The sequence below is a fragment of the Pristis pectinata genome, chromosome 9, assembly GCF_009764475.1.
Source record: "Pristis pectinata isolate sPriPec2 chromosome 9, sPriPec2.1.pri, whole genome shotgun sequence".
NCBI lineage: Eukaryota > Metazoa > Chordata > Chondrichthyes > Rhinopristiformes > Pristidae > Pristis > Pristis pectinata.
Window position 1 is genome coordinate 36,104,929 of NC_067413.1, and position 19,689 is coordinate 36,124,617.

Genomic DNA, 19,689 nt, shown 5'->3' on the forward strand with positions numbered 1-19,689 from the left:
ACAAGTTTGTCTATCTTCTATTTATGTTATGGTTTTACTAAAACCATCCCACCCTTCCTCTCGGTGTGTCCTCCATCTACCCAAAGTTTGCAGTTGGTAAATTTCCTCAAATCCTAGCCACTGTGGTTATGTTCTCCAATTTAGATCAGGCTATCATGTTTGAGAATTTCTAAGTCAGCGTAAGCGGTGATTTCTATGTCCTGTTGAAAACTTGAACAGCAGTATATAAAGGAATATAATGTTAATATTCTATAATGACTTGGAATCACTTAAGTTTAGGAAAAACTATTTCCACATCAGTTGAAAATGTTATAAAGCCCTTTTATACTGTATCTCCAAGACTTTTGTAATTTTTCAGTACTGTACATTTACCCTTTGAATGAAGTTAAATTCCAGATGTTGTATGAATGAGCATTTGTCAACTCTATTACATGACCTTTAACCAAAGGAAATTAATTCCAAAAGTAAAATGTAGTTCGGGTCTAAATGAGATAATCACTTGGTAGGGAAGAGCTATAATAGACCATAAAGGATCATGTGCAGTAACACTGACGGAGAGAGGAATGAATGGATTAATATTTATTGTTTGTGAATTGTTATATTTGTATTTTTTTTCAGGGCGGGAAATAACCTTTACTCCTGATGACTTGGCAAGCATAGATATCAAGTCTTTGTGTAATTGTACCTTGAACATTATGTCTACACAGCATGTACCATTGACGTGCATTTTTCAAATCACAGGATACAGTTTAGCAGGCTAGTATGAATTATTACTGAAAATGAAGTAGAAGCAGTTCTCCCATTCAATGCTGCTTTAATTTTCTGGGCAGTTCTACTTAGTTGATGCCTTGAGGTTTGAAACTGCAGCCTGATTTGTCATTTACAACTGGGATTGAGCAAGCTGACTAGAGTTACTGTTTAAGCGCCTTGACTAATCTACTGCATCACTTGTTAAATATACTTTCATGCTCCAGTAGTGATGAACAGCAGTTAATGAATACTGTATTATTCGACTGGAATGTTTACTTTTGTGAAACTTGAATTATACTTTATTTCTAAAACGCTGTGGTGAGTAACTGCAGGATGAATTGTATTTTAACTGTGTTCCTGTTATTTTGTATTATTTAGCATGGGTTGTCATTTTCTTTTTTTGTACCATACCTTTTTATTTAGAATTGCATAAGTACAGAAGAAGAACATTAACTTAACATACTGTCAAAACCTAGATGTTCTACTGCCAATGTATAGAATATTACTGTTGTATATTGATGTTTTTGAGTAACTACATGTAACCATAGTTATTGCACAGAGTTGGGTAATCTTTCCTCTAGACCACCCTTATTTCTCCTGATTTTATTTGGCTTAGTTCTCAGTCTGTTTTTAACAGTAAAATAGAACAATGTTATATTTGTGCAACCTGACTTGTACATGGAGAAACTGTTTAGCCACTAATTCATAAGATTGTACAGCAGGCAATGGGTATGGGAATGTAATTTGTTACTGGATGCACCTGGACTAATGCCAGAGAACAGTTCAGATTCTGCCAGAGTAGTTTGAAAATAGGTGTTGCCTTTTTGAAAAGCGAGACTGGTTTAGCAATGTGAATTGCTGATCATGATGAGCAAGTTTTCTGATATTGTGCCATGTTCTGCTAGACAATCAGCATCAAGAACCCTGCTGCAGATGAACAAATCTACAGCAGTAGTAAACTATAGATCACTTTATGGTCCAACTCTTATTCGCTCACTTAGCCACAAAACTAACTAACTTTGAAAATCAACCATGCCTTTGGCAAAGTTAGCTTGTGCCTTGAACAACAGATTGTTAACCCTGAACAGTAATGTTGGCTACCAGGTTTGTATCCTTGGTATACTTATGGTTATGAAAACTGAGTCATATACTCTAAGCAATAACTTCTGATTCAATTGCAACCACATTGATGTTGCAGTATATTTACTGGAGACAATTGGACCGATGCAAGGTACTTGAGTGAACAAGCTTGGGGTTTACACTTAATTCTGCAAACACCATTGGTTGACTGTCTTCATGTTGTCTTTCATCTGTCAAGGTGTTGGGCATTTCTCTCTTCTGGGGTAGAAAATTTGCCCTCATTTTCCGTTCTATCTGCTGCATTCTGGAATGATTAGATTCTTAGCTGATTTCTCACCACCTTCCAACCATTCTTGTTCCTCACTTTAGCTTGTTGAGGAGGAGGTATAGGAGCCTGAAGATCTACACTCAATGATGTAGGAACAGCTTCTTCCCCTTTGCCATCAGATTTCTGAACAGTGCATGAACACTACCTTGTTATTCCTTTTTTCGCACTATTCATCTTTCTATCCATTTATTTATTTATTTTGTAGTTTATAGTGATTTTTAGTCCTTGCACTTTACTGCTGCCACAAAACAACAAATTTCATGTTGCATAAGTCAGTGATAATAAACCTGATTCTTGAAGCTCACTAACGTCAAGCTGATTAACAAACCTAACATGAGCAACTTTTTCAGATGGATTGAAATGATTATTGTATCATTAGAAATTATTTACTATTCATCTCAAGGTTTTGTTGTCTGACCCTTGGCAGTTACCACTGCCGTCTCTGATTAATTGAAAATCTCGCTGTTGCTGCTTCACCTCTGAAGTCGTGTTGGGCTTATTTCCTCTATGTAATCTACCACCTTTGAGGATATGGAAAAGGCTGCAGGACCAGATAATAAATATCACAGCTGTAAGACCTGTGTTCCAGAACCAGCAGCAACACTAGTCAAGCTATTTCCATTATGGTTTCAAAACTGGCACCCACCTGACAATGTTAATGATTGCTCAGTAGAAATCCAATCTGCCCAATTAGTCTACTCTTAAACATTAGCAAAGTTCAGGCTGTTCCTGGGTAATGAACAGGTTACATTTTTACTGATGTCCATAAGTTGATTTTGTCTATAAGTCTGAAAATACACAGCGTTCCCTCCATATGGTAACCATATCTCCATAGTATTGTAACGAATGGCATCAAAGCACATCAGACTGATAACAATTACTAAAAGTGGAGAGAGAGGAAACTAGTTCTGCAGTTTGTAGGAACGATCGTAATTATTTATGTCAGACTTTTGAATTTAATAACATTACGCAAGCTTGTTCATATTAGGGGGTTATCTTATAACAAAATTGCAATTTTGCACATACTTTTCCAGAGGGTAATTTCTTTTTCATTTGTCTTCTGTTTTGGTGTGACCTTCTGATTCTTTGGAAATCTTAACATATTAGGGTTTCTTCACTTTTTTTGCCTTTCCATATTTGAAATGTTACTAAAACTGCATTCACTATGGTTAAAGTGAATGTGTTGTTTCATTCGTTAAAATATGAATATGGAGTCTATTAATTCGGTCTGCACTTATGGAATTTAATGTTGGCAGGCATGTTTCTGACAATTCATATCCTGTGACTGAAGTTACTTCTATACTCATTTTAACAATTTTTAATATTCTTTATTGGTACAAACACATTTAATAATTTTTGACTAATTTGATGCCTCACTGTTCCATTTTGGACAAATGTTTGCTGAATTGAGTAACAGAATTCTAAAGTGTTTTTGTGGATGGTTGCAACGTACTTGGAAGCAAAGGGCCAAAATGCTGAAACTAAAAAGGCCATGATATTCTTGGAAATAATTTCATTGGAAAATAGTTGAATATTCCTTTCAATTTTAGAGTGCTTCTCTAATTGAGTAAGTACGAGTAAAATGGTATGAAGATCCAAAGTCCAGTTCTTGATTGGTCTTGTTAATCTCAAAGCAGTTGTAGTATCTTTCCTCTACGCTATGTGGGCACCAGTGGAAAGATCTGCAGTTTTTGCCTATCCATGATTGCTTTGGCTAAAATTGATCAGCATCTCAGATTTATTTCTTTAAAGTGAACCAGTAGGGTTTTACAATTCATTTTGTTTAATTTCGTTTTTCTTTACATTTGACTTTGGGCATCAGTAGTGGTGAAACCATTTGCTTTTCCCATTCCATACAATAGTTTGGTCCTCTTCATCTAGAACAATCTCTAATATGATCATCTACAGGCAGGACAGGAAATGGACCTCCTCTTGGTCAACTTTGACCAGGAGAAGATGGTTGACAGAATATTATGCATGTATATGATAACGTGCTCTCCGAAATGCTGTCTGGGGCGAGAATCATAATTGGATTCAACTGCTCTTCCAGACGTCAGTAGTACAGTGGGAACAAAGTTTTGCAAGGTCTAAAGTTGTTCACAGAGCCACCACAATCTGCCCCCAGAGCCTCTGGTAGAGATGAGATAATCGTTCATCTTCTGGAGTGTGCCAAGAAGATCTGGAAAGATCTACAATGGTATTTATTGTGGTTCATCCCGAGCAGCTGCATGACACAGGGCTCTGTTTCATAGGCTATCAGATTGTTGCTTTGAGATCAATTCAATCAAAGATGCATTTTAGTCTGTCCAAATCTCACTTGCCTTTGTGTACAAAACTGTCTGCAAATGTGCAAGATTCCATGTTGAGGGAAGCTTGGTGTAGCACTGTATAGGCTCTATGGGAAAAAGTCACAGTTTAGCATCCTGCTTCTAAACATTTGGGGGGTTAGGTCCTTTATGGGGCGGGGGCGGGTGGGAATACTCTTAGAATATTAACATTTTTTCTTTTCCAGTATAAATGTTGTAACAGATATAATATGCTAAATACAGTGAATAATGATGAATGTCTTTTAAATTGTAAGTTTTACAAAGAATACTTTTGGGGAGGAAAAGCTGAAGCAAAGCAAGTGTTTGATGTAATGAACAGTGCCAAACTAAGATTTTCGAAGTCTGCAGATTTGAAGAAAGAACAAAGGAAACAGTTAAACTGACTGCAAGTGTAATGAAATCCTAAGAAAGTATGAATTTGATTATAGACTTTGTAATGAGTCGTGATTTTAATGTAACCACAATGTATGGACAGAGGAAGGCGCATAGACCGGCATATTTGAAGTAAAAGGATATGCTTTAGAGTAGTATTGGCAAATATTAGAGAAGGTGCCAACTGCTGGAACAAAAAAAAGGGAAAGGCAAAGTTGTGAGGAACTATAAAGACTCTGAGAGGGAAGGAAGGTAACAGCCAATAAGTCTAGTTTGCATGAAAATTAAAGACCTACTACATAGGGTTCAGATAGATTGTGAAATTTTGATGCAACTGATTGGCTTGCTAGGTTAAAAGTCAACCATATAGCCGTTGGTCTCATGCCGGCAAGACAGTTAAGATGGCAAGTTTCCTTAAAGAACTGAATCAGAAATGTTCCTGTGGAAACAAGTTGTTTTGTTGTCACTGATACTTTTTTTTATTCCAGATTAATTAACTGAATTCAAAGCACCAGATGCTATGTTGGGACTTGTCTCTCTGAATCACCAATCTAGGCCTGTGAATTAGTGCATTTGCAAAATGACCATGTCACTTCTGCCAAGTGGTCTTTGGTACTCCATCAAAATGCATACTCTATTAATATGCTGAGGCAAGGAGAATTTCTTTCACATAGTTTCTTACGCCTATGGTCCTATCTGATTTTCTGCTGGTGTGGTAGAGCATTTTGCCTTGGCGGGGTGGGGTGGGGGAGTTAAATAAAGAAATAACAAAGCAGAGGAAGAGAAAGAACTAACCTAATGTTGGTTCTTCAGAGCCAAGGGGATGTCTTCATACTTCATAGCTTGCTGATCATAGATGTTGTAGCTAACTGATTAAAGGCTAAAGGTACATCCAGGTAGTTTTTCCTGTTGGAGTACTGTCTCTTTAATGGATAGGGGATATTGTAGAGCAGATCAGAAGTGTAAAGAGTTGATTTCAAGCAATTTTCCATATTCACCAGAATTGTATATAATTTCAGATCTTGTTTAGGGGAGAAGGCTTATTTTATGGCCAGAATATGGGTTTTCGGGTGAGATTTAAAGGAAGTAGCTAAAACTTCACAAATTCTGAAATGGTTTTTCAATTTGTTGCAAGCTTTTGCTGAAAAGTAAGGTGATAAGATGACCAATATAAAGAGTGAAAGTAAACTCATTGTAGTCTCATGAAAAATAATGGACTGTCAGTTTACTAAATAGCCTGGTTAAAATGGAAGTAGTGTTTTGGAGGTAGCTGAGGAGTGTGGTCTTGTTTGTTATTCTAGGTCACCAGAGCACTGGATTACTCATTATAACGTATCTGGAAGGAGGTGGGGTGCAGATTTGAGCAAATATGGATGGTAGGGTAGAATAAGAACAGCTATCAAACACACACTAGTTGCAGGTACCTTTCCTTTCTCATTGTATAAATTTTAAGCATGAAATTCAAAGTCATGACAACACATTTTTTCCTTACTACCTGAACTGAATTCGAATCCAGAGCAATTTAGATGCCACTGTACTTAACAACTGTGCTGTCTTCTTGGGAAGGTGTGGCTTAGTGTTCCTAATTGAAAGGGTTCAAGTTTTTTGAAATGGGCTACTATTTTTATTATGACGTCTTGAATGTGGGAAATTCACCCAAAGTAAAATGCAAACTAATATGTTACAGTTAGTTGGAATCAAAATGCTTTTATAACTCTCTTTTCATTGCTAATCTCACTTAAAACCTATATTTTTTTAAAAATTGCATTTCAGGATATTTGTTACACAATTGGTTGAATAGCTAATATTAACCTCACCGTAACATTGTGAATGCTTTGGTTATCCAAGACGTGATTCTTCATTATGGAACTTTTCTAGCCTCCCCTCTGTAGACTCAGTCTATGCTTTGAGCTGCCTCGGAAAAGCAGCCAGCATAATCAAAGCCCCTCTCTTCCTTCTCCCCCCCCCCCCCCCCCCCCCCATCAGACACAAAAGCTTGAAAATACACACCATCAGACCTAAGGACAACTTTTGTCCCGATGTTATAAGACTTTTGAACGGACCTCTACGTTATTGTCTACCTACACTGCACTTCCTCTGTAACTGTGACACTATATCCTGTATTCTGTTATTGCTTTTCCCTTGTACTATCTCAAAACACTTGTGTTCTGAAATGATCTGTATGAATGGTTTGCAAAGCTGTATTTTGGTACACGTGACAATAATAAACTAATATTTGAAGTGAAGAGTTGATTTACTGCCTGTGTGGAGTAATCTCTGAGATGAGAGACTCGTCATATTTGCATATTGATTTTGGAACCCAGCCAATAGTTTGAGAGTAACTAGTTGTACTAGATATGGTCATAATACATCTTGTCCTAGTGTATCCATATATTAGCTATACTTGCTGTAATTTTGGAAATTAACATGTATGTTTTTTATACCTATAATTTTGTGCACATAGTTCACTCTATGATAGCGTCATAGAGTCAACAGCATGAAACCAGGCCCTTCAGCCTAACTGGTCCACGCTGACCAAGATGCCTATCTAAGCTAGTCCCACTTGGCCCATATCCCTCTACACCTTTCCTATTCATGTACCTATCCAATTGTCTTTTAAATGTTGTTAATGTACCTGTCTCAACCACTTCCTCTGGCAGCTCATTCCATATACAGGCCACCCTATGGATGAAAATGTTGCCCCTCAGGTTCTTATAAAATCTCTCCCCTCTCATCTTAAACCTATGCCCTCTAGTTCTTGATTTCCCCAACTCTCGGGGGATGGGGCAAAAAATAGTAGAGGCCAGGGTACTGTACAAGCTGATGTATTCATAATTTTGTATTATTTGAAGAAATAATCGAGTGATATGGCATCATGACCTTTGAAAATTCATGGTTGGTAGTTATGAGCTCCATTTTATGGGGAAAGAAATTTGTACCCTGAAAATGCTATGGCCTTGCGTTGTCCTGTTAATTTTGAATTTGATAGCACACACTTTGATTTTCCTGTCTTTGTTTCACTTGTCATCTGTTTTTTGTACAAGCATCTCATTAGTTGCATGGCAGCTGAATTATGTAAAGCATCATAACATGCATCCTATTGCTAATTACAATTTGATCCAGGTTTCATATTTGGAGCCCATCTTCCAAAAGAGTTACTCTCTTTTCCTTTTTGACCTGCTTTAACGTTGTGCTATAACCCCAAGCCCGGAAATGATCCCTGTACTACACCAGCAGGACATTTCATTTCCAAAACATCTGTGGCCTCTTGAGAGAAATTGCCCAATTATGAGTGTGTTGCACTGTGGGGGGAAATGTGTTGAAGCTGTCCAATTATATTTCATTTAAGCTTGTAATAGCTGTCAAGAGCAAAACTTCAATCCCATATGTGTTGGCTTGATGTTCAGTCTTGGTTCTCAAAGGTCAAAGGACAATTTTCTCTCCAATTGAGAGATGCTATGTGAGGAATTTACTTGAAAAGATTTTTTTCTAAACGGGATATCCCAGTTAATACTGGACGCTGGTTTCCAACAAGTTGCTGCTCACACATGGCCAACAGAACCTACTGCAGACATTTCTAAGTTCAAGTTCTCAAGTGTACTACAAACCCTACCCACCTTATCCATAAATATTCATGTTTTTTGTCTTCCAAGAAATGATCAGGAAGCTGGGGTGGCTACAGTCAGGTTCTTTTGTATGTATGTATTGAACCTTTTATTATATTTGGTGGCAGGTAGTTGTATCAGACCTTTTGGTAAGAATGTCAATGGAAACAGTGGAAAAGGCTTTTGTGCATGATCCACTGATCAGTTTGATCACGCTGATTCTAAGATTCAAATCTACATTGAGAGAATTTGGACATGGAATCAATCTCTGCCTTGAATATTCTTAGACTTGGTGCCCACAGCCTTGTGAGGTAATTCCAACACTTTTACAGACCTCTGTTTAAAATTAATTTCTCTTGTTTTAAATAGCTGACACTTTATCCTGAGCCTGTGTCATTGCAGTTCTGGACTCTGCAGCTAGTTGGAAGCGTCTCCTGGCATCATATCTATCAGTCTCTCAGAATCTTGTATGTCTCAATGATTGCAGTTGGGAAGAAGGAGCAGAATGCAGGCAACTTTATCTTCCCTCATAAAACAGTTATCATCCAGGAATCAATTTATTGAACTTATGTTGCAGTGACTCCAAGGTAAATGTGTCTTTTGGTGTAGACCAACTGTACAAGGTACTTCAAATGAGATCAAATACTTTACTTCTACCTTTAATATTCCAATCATCTTGCAGCGAAGGCTCCATATATATCATTTGCCTTTCTTATTGTATCTCCTGTTTACTTTTTACATCTTGTGACATCAAAATCCCTGTCATTAATATTTACTAGTATTTTATAAAATATATTTTATTTTTCTGATACTTCTACTAAAGTGCACAAGCTCAATGTTCCATTCATCCGTCACTTTCTTGTTCATTAACATGTTTCATTGTTTTGTCAACTCTCTGGATTATTCTAACACAAATTCCCAACCTGTTTTCTGTCATCAGCAAACTATGATGTGTACATTTTTGTTTCATCTAAGTTAATGTAAATTGTGAATAGCTGAAGGCTCAGGACTGATCCCAATGGCACCCCTCAGTAACACAAAAGATGCATTTCACTGTGTGTTTCGATGTACATATGACTAATAAATATCTTAAATATCCTGTTTTTTTTCCCCATCTGTTTTCTGTCCATTAACCAGTACCTCTTTGTGCTAATCTTATCCCCAACTCAGTGAATCCTTGTGTAATAACCTACTGTTTGTTTCCTTAACAGATCTCTTGAGAATCCAAGAATAGTACATCCACCTTTTATTTTCCCCTCTTATTTTACCTTGCTATTTACCTCCTTAAAGCATTCTTTGGTTTGTCAGGTACAACTTTCCTCTTGTAAAGGGGGAAACAAATGGTGGAGAGATCAGCGTTGGCTAGAGAGCAGCAGAGTTCTCCCCTACCCCTTACCTCCCCCCCCCCCCCCCCCCCCCCCGTAGTCCAGTCAGAACTTGTGCATCTATTTAAACAGGCAGATGGGCTCTAATTTAATATATTCCTTTGGAAAGCTGGCACCTCTGAGCAGTGCAGCACTTCCTGTTTCATTAGTGTCTGTTTGAAGTGGGGCTTTACCCCACCACTTTTTGACTCCAAGGCAAGAATGGAACCACTTAGCTAAACTGCCAAATTCAATAAATAATGCATTTACCAAGATATATTATCCATCAGGTCACCATAAAATTTCAGTGAATTCATGTGTTTAAAGGATTGGTATGCAGTAAAAGAAGCATGTTTTTAATCTGATATTTAGAAGAAGTATCTGTTTAGGGGAGGTTTGATCTGTGCTGCATCCTGTCACTCTATAGAAATTTGTATTAGTCCAAAGAATAACCATATCTCCAATTTATGCTCTTTGTTGTAGATGGATTCAACACAAAATAGGATAGCTAGTATACATTATAATGTAGTAAATAATGATCAGAATGTTATTTAAATAATAAAAAGTCAGTTGTGGGTAGCAATGGCAGAGGCTCACTTATTGCTCTTTCTGAGCGAGATCTTTAAATGCATTAAGAATGGATTTCTCTGCTGTCAGAGGGTGTATTAGAATTTTCAAATTTGTAAGCTTTTATTTCAGAAAATTTCTGATCTTTTTTTTCAACATTTTCTGCCACCTCGGGTATTATTTGTTTGTTTGGGAATTGTGTAACATTCACGATACAGTAAGCAGCCTCAGTAAGAGATATGTTGTACTGTCTACATGATAGCCTAAAGAGTATTGCATTCATGCTGAGAGTTTGATGTTTACCGTTTTGTATCCTTTGTTCAGCCTATTTCTCTTACTTTCATTGTTAGAAGTACGAGTCTTAGACATAATTATCTGGAACTGTAATGTTCCATGACTGACACACGGTAACTGTTAAGTGCTAAAGGGATGTCACATCATTGAAGAATAGACTAGCAGAGATGTGGTTAATATAGACCACACTGTGCTTGCCATGTCTATAAAAATATACATAATTCATCACTTTATTGTTGACTTTAAATACTGTGCTTAAATTTTACAGCACAATAGGAAAAATTGCTTTTGAAAAGTATTAAATTGCTTGCCAGTTCAGAGGCTACATTAGAAAGTCAGATTTGTTAGACCTGATACACATTGTCTGTCACAAGTCAAGGATTGTATCTTTGTTGTATATGTCTTCTGATGCTAGCATTTAGAAGAGTATGATTGAAAGCAAAGAAGTAATTCACAAATATTACAATAGCAGAAGCTGGAAATTCTGGTCTTGGGTCAGAAATCGGTTTTGATTTAAATCTGCTGAGAAATACTATCTGATGTCTGAATAACGAATGGAAAATATATTTTTGTAGCACACTGTCATGCTATGGGCGATAAAGATTGTGCTGCATTGGTCTAGAGGTCTCCTATAAATCAATGTATTTTGGCAGGTTCTATTGTTTAAGCAGTTTAACAAAGCACAATGAATCAAATTCATAATGCATCAAATGAAAAATTTTGGAAGGAAATTCCTCCATGGAGGGCTTGTTTATCTTTCAATTTCCCTGTGCTAAAATACACTCCAAAATTCATGATCCCAAAGAGCAATGTGGCCTGCAATTGTCACATTACAGATTGTCTGAAGAGTAGTTAGGAGTGCAGGTTGGCCAGGGAAGAAATGAAAGCATGGAGATTGGCACTTGTAATGCCGTTTGCCATAAAGTCCAAATCTTCCTGCAGAATGAATATTGAAGATGTAACTGTGTGGGTATGCTCTTATGTAGTTTAAATATTTTCAGAGTTACGGTTTGCCCTCTAACAACCTACTAAGATCTCTTGTATGCAGACTACTATAAATTTTCTCACTATCAGGTGCTATAGTTTGGTGAAGTCTCCACTTGGAAGCATGCTTTAAAAAACTTGGAGCATATAATGAAAGTAACAGGCGTCTTATTGCATATTTATTCCTTCAGTTATGCAACAAGATCGTGATGATCACACTTCCTACCCTTGGCACTCCTCCTCCCTCAAAGGCAACATGGCCCAGAAAAAAGAGAGACATGCTGACCAATATATACCAGTCAGTGTAAGACAAAAAGTACCCATGTTAACTTGAATCCAAAATGAAGGGAAGCCTAAAATTGATGCTGTACAGCTATTACTTCTTTTTATGGCCAGTGTAACACATTTCATGAAATGTATGTCACTGACATGTACAAACCCCTTCAGATTAAGTCTACTGATGTTCCCATGACATCGTAAGGATATGTAAATAATTCTAAGCACAATTTGCTGGCAGAAATTTCTCAAATTGAGTAAATGTTTCTTTGTTATAACACAAGTTTTCTTTTTGCTTTTACACTACTGGGCACCTGTTTCAGTCACTGTCTTTGATCTTCTGCTGTTTTTGTCTTCAGTGGATCCAGCATATTATAATACTCTGCTCTGTACAACATCTGGTAGAGTTTTTTGCTACAGGTCTTCTATCAATGTACCACTTAATTTTAGTGGTGCAAGCATGCAACTTTATGACAGTCACAAGCTTGGTTGGCCATCTCCAGAGTATGCAATTGTTTAATCACTCTCTGCAAGACCTGGTGACAAAGTCACCTGCTTGACATATCAGTTTGCTTTTCAGTGTTGTTCCTTAAATCAGTTACTTATATTTCTTTCAGTTTGGGAATATTTGATTTAGGAATTTTTCCTGCAGAACTTAGATTATATTTATTGAATATTAGCCTCTGTAGTATACATGCTCACATTGGAAAATGTTATTTCTGTGTGAAAGTTTCTGGCAACTGACCAGAAATCTAACAGTGTGACTATTTCCATAGAAATTCATGAATCCAAAGAACCTTGAATAGGTAGAGGCCTCTCAGGATTGCTTTGATTACCCTAATTTGGCCACATTACAATGAAAGTAAAGCAACAAATGCAATAAAGATATGAAATTATAACTTAGCAGGAAGGCATAATAAAATCAGAAAATGCTGGAAATACTCAGGTCAGGCAGCAACTGTGAAAAGAGAAAGTGTTTTGGGTTGAAGACCCTTCATTTAAAACCTGATGATTTTGAGCAACTGAAGCTTTTTAACTAATTAGTGTGAAGGATGGGTGAAATGTTTTGGATTAGACTCAATAATGATTGTACACATCCGGATTCAGTTTTATATTTGAACTAACCTGATTTTATCTTTATTTGTAACTACATTCATTTGGAACAATGGGTCCAAATCATGCAAAAGTTGTAAACTTCACCCTTTGTGTTTTTTAAAATCACCTTTCCCTTCTGAAGTGACTTTTTCTGTGCCACAAACAACTTGATTAGGTTTGATCCTTTGCAGATGTAATTATTGTGTGCAGTGAATAAAATCTAAATGATAATTTGAATGGGATAGCCTTTGCTTTGACCTCCCTTTGTTAGTACTGCTTTTGTACAATTTGAGTAAAGCTGTGGTTATATAGGAAAATAAAACTCATTCTTTAAGACTGGAATTTGCAGAATCATTGAATAAGGTATTTTTAGGCTAATAGTACTAAATTTAGTTCTCACTTACCAGCTTTCCTGTTCCGAGTCAGCTGTTGAAATAAATTTACCCATGCTAATTTGGGAGCTGGTCCCTGGATACTGGTCAGAATCTGAATAAAGCATTACATTAAAGGTGTGTTTTTTAAAAGAAAAAGTGAGTGGTTAGGAGCTAACTGAACAGGGAGCAGTTTGGCTTAAATATTCTCATTAATTTCCATGTAGCTTTCGTTTGGAAAATTAGCATCTGTGACCAAGATTCAAATATAATAAAGGAGTTTCTGTTAAAATTCACTCTGGTTTGGATAACCATAAGCCAGACTCCGATTGTAAGCTTATTAACCTGGCTGACTTCCTACTTTTAAGAATCTTATTATTTATTTGGCTGCCTCATGTATATGGTCATAGAGTTGTACAGCCAAACAGGTCCTTCGGTCCAATGTGTCTATAACACTTTTTTTCCTATCTACACTTACCTCATTTGCCAAGGCATTAGGACTGTTTCCTTTTATGCCTTGCCTGTTGAAGAGTTTGCCCAAGTGTCTCTTAAATATAGTAATTGTATCTGATTCTCCATTACCTCTGGCAGCAAGTTCCAGATATCAACCACTTTGCTTTTTTTAAAAAAATAATTTTCCCTTTGGATCCCCTTTTTAAACCTTTAAAACTCCTTTCTCTCACCTTAAACCAATACTGTTTCTGATACTCTTATTGTCTGGGGATGGGTGGGGGGGGGGGGTAGATCCTGACTATCTATCCTATCTATGCCTCTCATAATCTTTTTTCTTTTTCAATCTTTTTATTAGTTTTCAAATTAATACAGATTAATATATCAATGTTTATACATGTAATACAAAGAGATCAGGAGAACAATCATGACATGGATAATCATAAAGAACAATAAAGTATAAAAAAATCTGTAGATCCAATGATCTGTCAGTGAATGAATATAATATAAAAGAAAAATTTATTATAAAATATAAAAGAAAGAAAAAAAATAAGAAAAATTATAACAATATATCAAACCAAACTAAGCTAAAGGAAAAAAAAAAATTAAAAAAAACAGAAAAAAAAAACTGGACTAAAATTTCTCAATAGAAACAGCAATATTATGTCGTCAACTCTGTTCCCCTAAATTGAAAGGTTATTATAAGGGGATCTATATCCTGTGAAAATATTGAATAAATGGACTTCAAACTTCCTCAAGTTTAAGCGAAGGGATCAGCAGTACCACTCCTAATTTTTTCCAAGTTTAAACATGATATAGTTTGAGAGAACCATTGAAAAGTAGTAGGGGTATTGGATCCTTCCATTTAAGCAAAATGGATCGTTTGGCCATTAATGTAACAAAGGCAATCATACGGTTAGCGGAGGCAGATAGATGACCAGATTCTATACTTGGTAAACCAAAAATTGCAGTGATAGGATGAGGTTGTAAATCAATCTTCAACACATTTGAAATAATGTTAAAAATATTTCCAATATTTTTCCAAAAGAGGACAGGACCAAAACATATGTGTCAAAGAAGCCACATTCGATTTACATCTGTCACATATAGGATTTATATGGTGATAAAAACGAGCTAGCTTATCTTTTGACATACGGGTCCTGTGAACTACCTTAAACTGTATCAAAGAATATCTAGCACACATTGAAGATGTATTAACTAAATGAAGAATTTTCTTCCAAGTCTCTGTAGGTAAAGCTCTCTGGAGTTCACTTTCCCATTCATTCTTAATTTTGTCCTGTGGTTCTGAACGAATTTTCATGATTAAATCGTAAATTATTGCTATCAAGCCCTTCTGACAAGGATTAAAACCAAGTTTTTTTTCCGTAATTTCAGTTTTGTAAGGTGTGGGAAAAGAGGGTATAGCAGATATTTTAAAAAAAAATCTAATTTGCAAATATCAAAAAAAATAGTGTGATCTAGGCAAATTGTATTTGTTAGTCAATTGTTCAAAAGATGAAAAACAGTTATCAATGAATAAATCACGAAAACATACTATTCCCTTCCTTTTCCATATGGAAAAAGCTGAGTCAATTCTGGATGGATGAAAGAAAAAATTAGATTGAATGGGACTTGATAGATTAAATTTATTCAATCCAAAAAATTTCAAATTGAAACCATATTCGTATTGTATGTTTAACAATTGGGTTAATCATATGTTTACTTAATTTGGTAAGTGCAAAAGGGAGTGGAGCTCCTAAAATAGAAACTAATGAAAATTCAAGTACTGATTGGTGCTCAAGGTGTACCCATTTGGGGCGTTGAATTACATCTGAATCTTGTATCCAAAAAATTAAATATCTAATATTGATTGCCCAATAATATAATCTAAAGTTAGGCAAGGCCATACCACCATCCTTTTTTAGTTTTTGTAAATATTTCTTACTTAGGCCTTGGGTTTTTATTCTGCCAAATATATGAAAAGAATTTTAGAATCAATAGTGGTCAAAAAAAGATTTCGTCTCTCATAATCTTATACTTCTCTTGGGTCACCCCTCAGTCTCCTTTGTTCCAGGAAAACAGCAAGCCTAGCGTGTGCAATCTCTTTCCATAACTGAAATCCTCAAATCCAGGCAACATTGTGGTGAATCTCCTCTGTGCTCTCTCCAGTTACCAATTATCAGCACAAACACACCTTTCCTATTGTGTGGCAACCAGAACAGCCAACAATACTCCAAGTGGTTTTGTAAAGTTGCAACAAAATGTCCCAACTTTTATATTCTGTGTCCTGACTTATATGACATGCTTGCCTTCATGCTTCCTTCACCACCCTATTGACCTGTGTTGCAACTTTCAGGTAACTATGGAATTGAACCCTAATGTCTGTCTTCATCAGCGTTCCTTAGTGCTTAATGCATATTTGTTCTTCCCCTATTTGACTTCCCAAAATGCGTTACCTTGTACTCATTGGAACTAAATTTCATCTGCCAATGCTCTGCCCAAGTTTCTCTTCGATTTGTATCCTGGCTGTAGCTTAGACAACTTTCCTTGTTATCCACAGTACCATCAACTTTTATCTCATCTGCAAACCTAATCATACCTCCTACATTCACATCCAAGTCGCTAATATAGATCTCAAACAACAAGGGTTCCAGCACCAATCCCTGTAGTACACCACAGGCCGCAGTTTTCCAATCAGAAAACATCCTTCCACCACTACCATTTGCCTCCTATCACCAACATTGCTCCACCCACATTCACCCTCTCCTGCCTACTGAACAGCATTTCCTGGGTACATCTATTTTTATCTGACCTCTTGTACTCATTTGATATCTTGAATGAATTTTGAGATATTCACATGAGAATTTTTATAACCTTTTTAATGTTTCCATGTGTTTCACATTCATGATAAGAAAAGCACACAAATGCTCTTTCCGAAATATTCCATGGAATCTATTTGGTCATTTGCCATGCGCTACCAACAATTGCAATTTCACAGCTTGAAAGAATTCCTGAAATAGGAGGGACAACATGTTCCTTAATATAGGGGAACATACTGTGACTTTTTGTGCTAAACTGGCCTTGTACAGCCAGCTAGTTTGTGAGCAGACATAAATTGCGGAGGTTAAATAGTTTCCTTTCAACCACAAAAAAATGAAGAATTTCATTGAATATATTTGCATGTGTTAACTTGACCAAAAATATAATCATATTTGATATTTTTGGTAATCAGCTAAAGAATCTATATAAATACTTTTCTTAGAATGTGTTTATGACTGACTGCACTTTAATCCACATGGAACACTCATTGTTTAGAAATGCTGAGCTGACTTTTAAGCCTGTGTTTCTGAATGATCACTAATATTGTATTACTGCTGTCAAGAAATAGTTTATTATCATGTAATATAAAATAAGCAAATAGCATTATTTGTACATTCCTGCTTGCTGTCCTGTTCCTTTGTCACCTATTGAATTTGAACCACATTTTAAAAGTGTGATATTTTCAAACTATTCAATTTTTATTTAAAAAAAAACTTTGTTGTACCTCGATCTAATGTCATATTGAAAGTTGGAATTGCTTTTGAAAATGGTTTCCAAGACTTTGGCAGGACTGGCTGCAATAACACTTTATTCAGCCAAACTTAAACATGATAAGTCAACCTTAAGATATCTTATTACTTGTTCGATCAAGGAGGTCTGATTGTGTTTAATCTTTTCTCTGGTGCCTATTGTGCCAGACAAGTTAATTCCACTCATGGTATAAGTTAACTTTTGTGTGTGAATTTCTTTGATTAGATGTGGCCTGTATATTGACAATTCCCATAGTTTTTTGATTTTGAACTAATAACATTGTGCATTGCTGACTTGATTCCCCAGGTAAATAAATTATAATCCTGAATAACACGCCTTTCATTCTTTTGGACTGTTTTCTTTGTGAACCATCAGTCAAGTTTGAACCTCCTGTTTGATATTGATCAGGAGGAAGCAGTGGTAAAGGAGTCTGTCTTGGATTCTCCTTCCAACTTGAACATCTGGAGCAACTAAGCCTCTTTGTTTGAATGGGCCATATATGAAACTTGGGATTTTCCTAGTATGAGTAGTTCTGCACTGCACCATTAGGTCTAAGTGGCCCCTGAAGGGGCTTGTTGACAAAAAATAATCAACGTCAATGTGTAAAGCCCCAGAGAATGATTTTCTGGCAAACTATATGATCTTTAGATTTTGGACATGTCTCCACCTTTTGATATATTTGCTTTGAACAAACTTTGGATTTAAATTAAACTTTGCAAGTTATTGTCGATATGTTGAAAATGTAAGTTATTTCTGCACAGGCTGGACCAGTTGCAATGGCAGATTTCCTTCAGCAAAGGACGTGCTGAACCAGACAGGTTTTTATTACAGCCTAGCAGCCTCGTGGTCATCATTATAAATACTTCTGTTTTTATTTCAGATTTGCTTAATTAGCTGAACTTAAACTCCCCAGCTGTTGTGATAGGACTCAAACTTGTGGCTGCATCACCAGTCTAGCCTCAGGATTGCCAGTCCAGTAATTTAATCACTAAAGTCATTGTCAGGCAGCATCTGTGGAGGAAAAATAGTGTTGACTTTTCAGATTGATGACCTTTCATTAGAAAACTCTCTTTCTGAAATTTTACCTGAATGATTTAGTGTCAAAATTGCTAATGACTTTTATTGATAGTTGTAGACCTCATGTAACCTGTTCAATAAATTGTTCCAGGGTTTTCAATGTATTCCTCACAATACTTGCCTTGTATGCATACATGATAAATTGATGGTTAGGGCTTTATGAAAAGTCAGGCGTGACCAGTTTTCAAAAAAAGCAAAGGTGTCTTTTTTTTTTCCAGCCTTGATAGGCATTTTGTGCAAAACACCAACTCCACCTTGACATGAAGTAAAATAAAACCTTTAATGTAAACAACGGACTTGGGAAAAGAAAAAGTATTTTAAATGAGTTTTCTTGAGGTGGATATTGTATCCACAAAGCTTTTACTGGAAAGTATGCAGTTTTTTAACCTTGTTATTGTTGTCTTGATGTATTTAATAAATTGCTGCGTTATATTGAAGGGAATTGACGTTTTCTGCTAGGACATGCCACAGCTCCCTAACTACTTGTGGAGCAGTACTATGGGATCTATCACCCAGGGGAAAATTTTTAAGATCAAAAATAATATTAAGGGTGACAGCAGTAGAAATAATTACATAAGATCTATGTCTCAACAGATTTTCAGAGCAAAGGGTATAAAATTAGGGCAACTTTCTATGAACGATGTATTTTTAAATGTGCATACATATAAAGGAATAAATCGCCCAACAGGGCGCATGTTCATATTTTCTTCAGAAGCATGTATTTCTCTGCGATGTGTCCTTCCCAGCAGTTGACCACAGAAAGCCATGGAACATGTAACTCTGGAGCTGATGGATTTCAGATTTGTTCAAACCAGTGTTTGCTAAATTGCTCAAAGTGAAAGGTCTGAGATGTGGTGGTGTTGTATGAGGGTCATGGTGATGGGGGCCTCAAAACAGCATGGATCATTTCAAGGGATGGTCTCTTTTGGTTACTTCTCTCTTTGTTTCAAACTGCACTAAGGTGATGTAGATCCTAATTAGAAGTGGGTTTGCAAAGAATATGGTTTGTAAGTGTAGAATTCATTACATTGTTAATAGTTGTGCATATAATAATGTTTTGGAGATAATACACCATTTAAGGTTTTGTGTCTTTTAGCCAAAAATCATTTTAAACGCTTGACAATATTTGAATTAATCCTATATGCAGCATGTATTGATGGTGCTAAATTAACTTTGTTT

General features: G+C 36.2%; 1 protein-coding gene across 1 annotated transcript in view; it reads left to right on the top strand.

Annotated features, from left to right (window-relative positions):
• The window catches only part of atp9b (ATPase phospholipid transporting 9B), a 259,834-nt gene that overhangs the window by 20,277 nt on the left and 219,868 nt on the right, over nt 1-19,689 (top strand).